This window comes from Heteronotia binoei, chromosome 2 (assembly GCF_032191835.1).
Source record: "Heteronotia binoei isolate CCM8104 ecotype False Entrance Well chromosome 2, APGP_CSIRO_Hbin_v1, whole genome shotgun sequence".
Classification (NCBI taxonomy): Eukaryota; Metazoa; Chordata; class Lepidosauria; order Squamata; family Gekkonidae; genus Heteronotia; species Heteronotia binoei.
The window spans coordinates 204601661-204610000 of NC_083224.1; the positions used below are offsets into that span (position 1 = coordinate 204601661).

The 8340-nt window shown below is 46.6% G+C and overlaps 1 non-coding gene across 1 annotated transcript; it reads right to left on the minus strand.

Annotated features, from left to right (window-relative positions):
* Positions 1–782: 782 nt before the first annotated feature.
* TRNAA-GGC (transfer RNA alanine (anticodon GGC)) lies at positions 783–854 on the minus strand. The gene has a single exon. It is a non-coding gene; the product is annotated as a tRNA-Ala (tRNA).
* Between the last annotated feature and the right edge of the window lie 7486 nt (positions 855–8340).

An 8340-nucleotide genomic window follows, 5' to 3' on the forward strand; every position in this document is an offset into this window, starting at 1 on the left:
GCACCTTGTTTGGCCCACCCCTCATCTCATTCCACAGTTTGGTTGCTTTTCTTCAAGCCACCTCAGCAAAGGAAAATCTGCATTGCCTCTCCTAGAGCAGGCATGTTTTTCTCTCTCTGCCTACTGTTTGAAAAGGAGGGTCCCTTGGGCAAGGGCTACAGGCCCCAAGGTGCATTTCCCATAAAACTGAATGGAAACAAACTGCCAAATCGGTCCACTCACTGTGTAAGATTAAAGAATCCAAAAGTAAATTTTAATGAACAAAATGAGCTGGAACCTGAACAGCGTTCTTGTGCACTTCCTTACTTCCTTCATTATTAACATCCTACACAGATTTTAATTTTAAGCTTATGAATATTGCTACTATAGCATGCAGTGTAGGTAATTACTATGAAATTTAAGCATGTGGGGGATGCGTGGAATCCTCCCCTTCTCTTTTCATCCCCCATTAATGGTCTTCCCTTTTCACAGGCAACTTGGCAGGAACTTCAACACTTCTTCCCTTTGCTGGATTCGGCCCAGTTTTAAATTTTGTTTACTCTGGGTGTGCATTAGATACTACGAATTTTAAAAATCAAGATGGGAAGGTGAGGTATGAAGGGAAAGAAATGCAGACTTAGGGAGGGAAGGGTGGGAGAGAGAGAGATTGCACATGAAATTGTCTTATACTGAATCAGACCATTAGTCCATCAAAGTCAGTCTCGTCTCCTCAGACTGGCAGTGTCTCTACAGGGTCTCAGGCTGAGGACTTTCCCATCTCCTCGTACCTGATTCCTTTCAATTGGAGATGCCAGGGATTGAACCTGGGACCTTCTGCATGCCAAGCAGATGCTCTACCACTGAGCCACAGCCCCTCCCTCATTTTCTTTATTTGCTTCTTCTCTCTTTTATTTTCTTAACAACCCAGAGAGTGTGTGACTGCCTTGAGGCCACCCAGCAAGCTTCTGTGGCAGAGTAGGGATTTGAACCTGGATCTCCCAGAACCAAGATCCTAGCGCAGCACTTCAACTATTACAGCAAGCCGGCTCTCTGAGAGAGGTCCTTTGCTAACCCGTTGCCCCTAAAATACTCAGAGTGGCATTGTCCAAGCAGAAACCACCAAATACACTTGAATTTAGTTCATGAGGACTAGAAGCATGCCAGTTCAAATTGTCAGAAGCTGGATTCCCCTCTCATTCCATGATGCATCGTAGCAGCATGTAGGCCCAGTTTCATTCCTCTCCATGTGATGACAACTCTTGGCAACATTACTAAACTCCCACCTCCTGGAGAACTTTTTCTCCCTAGTCTTTTCTTCCCATTTCTATTCAGGCCTTCTTCTCTGGCTTGTCGTTCCACGCAGCACATCCTACTCCTTGCTCCTCTCCTGTGGCTTTGCCAACCCTCCAGGGATGACAGGGTGAAAAGGCAGGGAGGGATTGAGCAGCGCCTGATCCAGGCCTGCCACATGCATGGGACGGATAAGAAGCTGGTGACAAAACTTGGCTGCCGTTTGCACCAGACTGGGGCCTCTTCCGAAGGCTGTGATTTGCAAAGCCACAGAATAGGGGGATGGGGGGGGGGCGCGCCTGGCACTCCCTTCTCTTTATCAACACAGCTCTGAAACATATTTTATGCAAATACACAACTCCTCAGTCCCTGCAATTTCCACATCTTCTGTCTCTGCGAGAGCCAGACCGTAACACTGTGTCACGCATCTGAGTGACCAAGAAACACAAACAGGACTGAGCCTGGCAGATGGAGCTGCAGAGGGGGAGAGAGGCAAAATTGCCCATTATTTCTTATTTAGGACAAGTCTGTGGCACTTTTCCAAGTTAGTAATCAGCTCACAATGGACAACAGGCCGCAGTAAAGACAGACTCACAGAATCCAAGTTAAATGCAGTTTATAAAACACAGAAAAATCCCATATTAACAGAAAGCACAATTTCAGAGCAGGCAGACATTTAGATTTTAAAAGGCCTTCCAAAGCAGGAACATATTTAGCTGCTGCCTAGGCAGGGCGGGCTGGCAGGCTCAGGACATGGGCACTGCCCCCTCTTCCTCTGCCTTCACCTCGACTGAGCTGCCGGAGTGGGGCTGCCACATGGCCACCAGGGGAGCCTCACATGGTGCCTGGGGCACCTGTTCTTGTTACCCATAGCAAAGACCTCCAGTAGCTGCGAAAAGCTGGCAGGAAGGCGGCAACCTGTAATTCAAGGGGAAGGGAGTTCCAAAGGTTAAAGAATGCAGCTGAGAAGCCTGCACTTGAACCACTTCAATGGTACACCTTCTGTGTGGGTCAGGCCTCTATGCATCTGTCACACAGCCGGGCCTAGGAGGGCCTTCTACTGGCTGCCACCACTCTGGTAAGGGTCTGCATGGAGGGCCCAGAGCACCCAACCACCCTTGTCTTCCTTATTAATAAATAACTGTTACCAAGGGGACATGAGAACCCAGGCAGTATAACAACAAAAGAAGTTTATTATTGTCAACCGGTTTTTGGAGGAAAGCCTCCTTCTTCCAGATTCCAATGACTAGGCAGAGACGTTGTTCAGAGAAACAGTTTTAATTTTCACTTTTGCAAAAGTGGAGAGGGAGATCAAGTTTGGATGGCTGTCTCCCTCTGGCTAATTCATGGTCAAGCCTGGGTTTTTATCCATTCCCAACGTCACAAATCCCTGCCTTCTCCTGTGGCAAACAGCCAATCGAACGCAGGAGGCACAGTCTATCTTTTACGGCCGCTGACCCAGGCTATGACCACATCAAATACAAACATCCTACAACCATATAAGGTAAACATCCTTCAGCATCATCTTCCCTTTGTTTTATTTTATTAAATTCAAAATTCTAAACCTAATATAACTCTACAACTAATACCTAATATAACTCTACAACTAATACCTACCCTAATGGCCTATTTGTTAAAATCATACTGATTTGGCTTACTAAGATTCTAAAAATGCCTCTTACTCAATATATTTTAAACTTAACTCATAGAGAATAGAAAGCAATTAAAACAGACCTTTAGCTCTCATTTCTACGTTGCTATGAGACTTTAAGAGGAAACGCCTTACCGCAAGCCACAGACAAAAACCGGAAATTGCCAGCAGAGAGATAGGTACACAGTTTTAATAGGTCAGAGGAGCGATACTTGGCGTCTCTGCTAGTTATTCATTTATCCTTTTGCTCCTGCTAAATATTGATCTTGCCTTTGTTATCTAGCAAGCTTTAAAACAAATGAGAAGCATTTATATTTATCTTAGATTATATAGGGCTAAGATCTATAAAGGAGCAGTAGGCAACATATGTTAGCAAGCTATTAATAAACTTTAAGAGGAAACGCTTGCCCACAAGTCACAGGAAACTAGCATAGGCCAGATGCTCTGTGTTTGCGGTCTTGTTTTATAGGCCAGGTGTTATGCTGGTGGTTTTGCTTCATATTTAATTTTCAAATGTCAGGAAAAAGGTGGGGGCTCTTTGGCTCCCAGTAACTGAAACAGAACTTGCTAACGATGCTTTTATAGAAAATGCTTGCAATGGGGGGCTTCTTGTTGCCTCATCTATGTTGAATGTATGTTTTATATAGAGAAACACAATTGAATAAATGAACATTCTAATAATCATTATTAATTTCCTAACATTATTACTGCTCTAAAACAATAAGTGGGTGATAAAGATTTAGTGCTATAGTGAATATGAAACAGTAAAGGTTGGTGCAAATAAACAAAAGCCCTGACCTGTTTAGCTAGACAGTCCCTGCTCTAACACTAAACACACCACACTTCCCTTGGGTGAGGGATCTTTTCCTTCTGCCTGTTCCAAACAGCTCTCCTTCTCTGTCTGCAACCTCTCTAGACAGAGAAGCTCTCTCCCTGCAGCCTCTTCGGAAAAGAACACACCCTGTCTGTGCTTGGCCCTTTTTATGCTCTGCTCCCAGGTCCCACCCTTCTCTGGGCTGGTTTCCCTCCAAAACTTTGCCACCCAATCAGAGGGACAGAACTCCTAGGCAGGCTTCTCTGGGGCCTGGATCATGACAACATTGATATAGAAGAGCTGTGTTATCAAGACTCTCACTGCAGGTGCTAATATTGCACATATCCTCTAACTTCCTGTTAAGGTTGTCAGGTCTGGGTTGAAAAATACCTGAAGATTTAGGGTGGAGCCTGAAGGTGAGGGGGCTTGGGGAGGGGGAGCCCACCTTCCAAAGAGAGCCAGTTTGATGTAGTGGTTAATTGTGCAGACTCTAATCTGGGAGAAACGGGCTTGATTCCCTTCTCCTCCACATGCAACTGCTGGAGTGATCTTGGGTCAGTCATAGCTCTGTCAGAAGCTGTTGTGGAGAGAGCAGTCTCTGTCAGAGCTCTCAGCCCCACCTACCTCACAGGAGGTCTTTTGTGGGGAGAGGAAGGGAAAGAAGATTGTAAACTGCTCTGAGACTCCTTCAGGTAGTGAAGGGCAGGGAATAAATCCAATCTCTTCCTCCTCTTCTTTGTTTTAGAGGTCATTTTCTCCTGGTGAACTGAATCCCAAGAGTTCCTGAATCCCAAGAGTTCTCCAGCTACCGTATGGAGGCTGACAATCCTACTTCCAGTGGTACATCATTACCTTCCACCATGATAATTTCACATAATTTGAGTGATTGCAACCATAATCCTTGGGGCCATTCAGAAAAACCAGGCAACAAGTGCTTTTGTGCATGTGTTTGTAATGAACGAACAAACAAACCAACTGGATCCATGAGGACTAGAAACACAGGTAAGCAGAGTGCTCAATACTTTCCAAATCTACAAACCCAGCCAAGGTGATTCCAGCCAAGGTGGGGCTACTCCAAAAGAGCAATGCTTTCCCCAAACCTGCTCCTTGAGACCCTTAAACCTGATGCTGGGAACTTGAACACAAGCATGCAAACCAGAACTCTGCCCCATTACCTTAGCCTCCTTCATAAGAATATCAGAAGAACCCTACTGGATCCGACCAGTGGTCCATCTAGCCCAGCATTATGTTTCACACAGCTGCCAACCAGTTCCCCTGGAGGGCCAGCAATAGAGCAGAGAGACTGAGGCCTTCATAAGAGCGTCAGAAGTAGGCTTCCAACCCTCCCGCCCTGGCGGGGGACCCCCGAATTTGCGGCCTCTTCTCCCGGTCTCCAAAAATCCGGAAGCGGGGGGTGGGTGGGGGGAGAACATGTATGTAGGCATTATGTAGTTGTAGAGCTCCTGCAGGTTTAGAAACCTGCAAACTGATCAGTTCGTAAAATGTGTGCCTTCAAGGCTGCGCAGGAAACAGGAAGAGCTTCATTGGAAAGGGTCAGTAATAGTTTCCATGGAGAACAGCCCCTCCCTTGTTTTCACAGCAAGTAGAGTTCTGCAAGAAGAAGATCTAGTAAGTATTTGTGTGTGAGAGAGAGGGAGGGGGCAGGGGATTCCCTGGTTTGGAGGCCCTCCCCCCCCTTTAGAAAGCGTGATGGGGAGGGAAATGTCTACTGGGCACTCTGTTATTCCCTATGGAGAACGATTCCCTTAGGGAATAATAAGGAATTGATCCGTGGATATTGGGGGCTCTGGGGGGGGCTATTTTGTGAGGTAGAGGCACCAAATTTTTCGTATAGCATATAGTGCCTCTCCCCAAAATACCCCCCAAGTTTCAAAATGATTGGACCAGAGGGTCCAATTCTATGAGCCCCAAAAGATGGTGCCCCTATCCTTCATTATTATGGAAGAAAGGCATTTAAGAAGGTGTGCTGTCCCTTTAAATGTGATGGCCAGAACTCCCTTAGAGTTCAATTATGCTTGTCACACCCTTGTTCCTGGCTCCACCCCCAATGTCTCCTGGCTCCGCCCCCAAAGTACCCAGATTTTTCTTTAATTGGACTTGGCAACCCTAGTCAGAAGAGCCCTGATGAATCAGACCTGTGGTCCATCTAGTCCAGCATCCTGTCTCACACAGTGGACAACCAGTTCCTTTGGAGGGCCAATGGCAGGGTACAGAGGCTTCCCCTGAGGTTGCCTTGCTCTGGGGTTCAGAGGCTTAGTGCCCCTGAATGTGGAAGTTCTTCTCAATCCCCATGACTAGCAACCATTGATAGACTTCTCCATGAATGTGTCAAATTGTTTATTCCTGTGGCCATCATGGCATCATCTGGCATAAGATTCCACATTTTAATTACTCTCTGTGTAAAGTACTCTTTCCTTATGATCATCCTGAACCTACTGCCCATCAGCTTCATTGGATGCCCTCCAGTTCTAGTATTTTGGGAGAGGTAGAAAAATGTCTCTTTGTCAACTCCGTCCAAGAAAAAATTCTCTTTTTTGTCACCTGAAGGGGTTAACTCAGTCATTGCCTGTACATGACTCTAAATATATTAAATCATGATGGAGAGAGGAGGAAACAGGCTTCTTTTTAACATGCTGCTGATAATGAGGGAGCCCCCACAAAACCCATTCTGCTTGCATAGGGCTAGGGGGTGGCAGCAGAATGGTATCTACTACTCCCCCTCTACATCTGATGGTCTTAAGGCATGTAAACATGCATGTTTCCTACCTGAATGACCCAAGCTAACCCAGTGTTGTCAGATCTGGGAAGCTAAGCACGGTTGGCGTTGGTTGGTACTTAGATGGGCTCTATGGCATTGTACCTTGCTGAGGAAAGCTGTATTTTGCAGCCATGCTGAGGTTTTCAAAGGATCTTGCTTGCCATGGGAAAGGGGGTTGCAGCCCCGCAGCACCTTGTGCAAAATCAGATGGAAGCATCGGGAGAGAAAGAGCTCCAACGCCAGAACAAGCCTAGTAGGGAAGTGGTCTGAGTCCAGCAACACCTTCAAGACTAACATTTGTGGCAGAATGGCAGCTTTCATGAGTCACTGCTCACTTGTTTAGATAGATCAAGATGGGTAGCTCTGTTAGTCTGTCTGTAGTCTGTCTGGGTTACTCATTAAATTTGTGGAATATACCAAATTGGGAAAAGCAGAGAATACTGAACATGCTGGAAAAGTGGATGGAAGTGATAGGGTTGCCAAGTCCAATTCAAGAAATATCTGGGGACTTTGGGGGTGGAGCCAGGAGACATTGAGGGCTGAGCCAGGAGCAAGGGTGTGACAAGCATAACTGAACTCCAAGGAAGTTCTGGCCATCACATTTAAAGGGACAGCGCACCTTTTTAAATGCCTTCCTTCCATAGGAAATAATGAAGGATAGGGACACCTTCTTTGGGGGCTCATAGAATTGGACCTCCTGGCTCAATCATTTTGAAACTTGAGGGGTATTTTGGGGGAGAGGCACTAGATGCTATACTAAAAATTTGGTGCATCTACCTCAAAAAACAACCCCCCCCCAGAGCCCCCGATACCTCCAGATCAATTCACCATTATACCCTATGAGAATCGATCTCCACATGGGGAATAATGAAGTGCCCAGCAGACATTTTCTTTCCTCCCCCCGGTTTCTGGTGACTCTGAAGCAAGGGATTGGCATCTCTACTCTCAAGTTGCTGCCAACTTCTTCAAAGTAACACAGACACACCATCCCAAGAGCAGGGGCGTAGCTAGGGCTTTGGGGGCCCGGGGCCCAAGATTTATGTGGGCCCCCCTACGTGTGTGCACGCCACCGGAAACAGGAAGTGATGTCACTTCCAGCGATGTCACTTCCGGTGACATCATGCCACCGCCGGAAACAGGAAGTGACATCACTTCCTGTGACATCATTTCCCCCGTGCCACCTGCCGGAAACGGGAAGTGATTCCTGAAAACTTATACTCTGGAACTTTTGTTGATCTCTGAGGAGCCGGTGGACTTTGACCTAGGAGTAATCCAAGTAAAGTTAAGCCATTTTTCAAAAAAAACGGGGCCCAGAAGTATTTAACAGCACTGTGCCAACAGCAGCCATGCCAGCACATTACCTATCATTTCCCCAGGTGATCCAGGTTACTTTTTAAAATCTTCTTGGGGACTTCTCCGTGGCTGCAGAAGTTCTGTACCGATGTTACCTGGAACGCTTTGAAAGGAAGGCCAGGATCACGCACAATCGCTATTGCGGGGATGGCCGAACTTGCTTAATGTAAGAGCCACACAGAATAAATGTCAGATGTTTGAAAGCCACAAGGAAGGAAGGAAGACAGACAGACAGATGATTTATATTCTGCCCTCCACTCTGAGTCTCAGAATGGCTCACAATCTCCTTTATCTTCCTCCCCCACAACAAACACCCTGTGAGATAGGTGGCACTGAGAGAGCTCTCCCAGAAGCTGCCCTTTCAAGGACAATTGCTACGAGAGCTGTGGCTGACCCAAGGCCATTCCAGCAGATGCAAGTGGAGGCGTGAGGAATCAAACCTGGTTCTCCCAGATAAGAGTCTGCACACTTAAC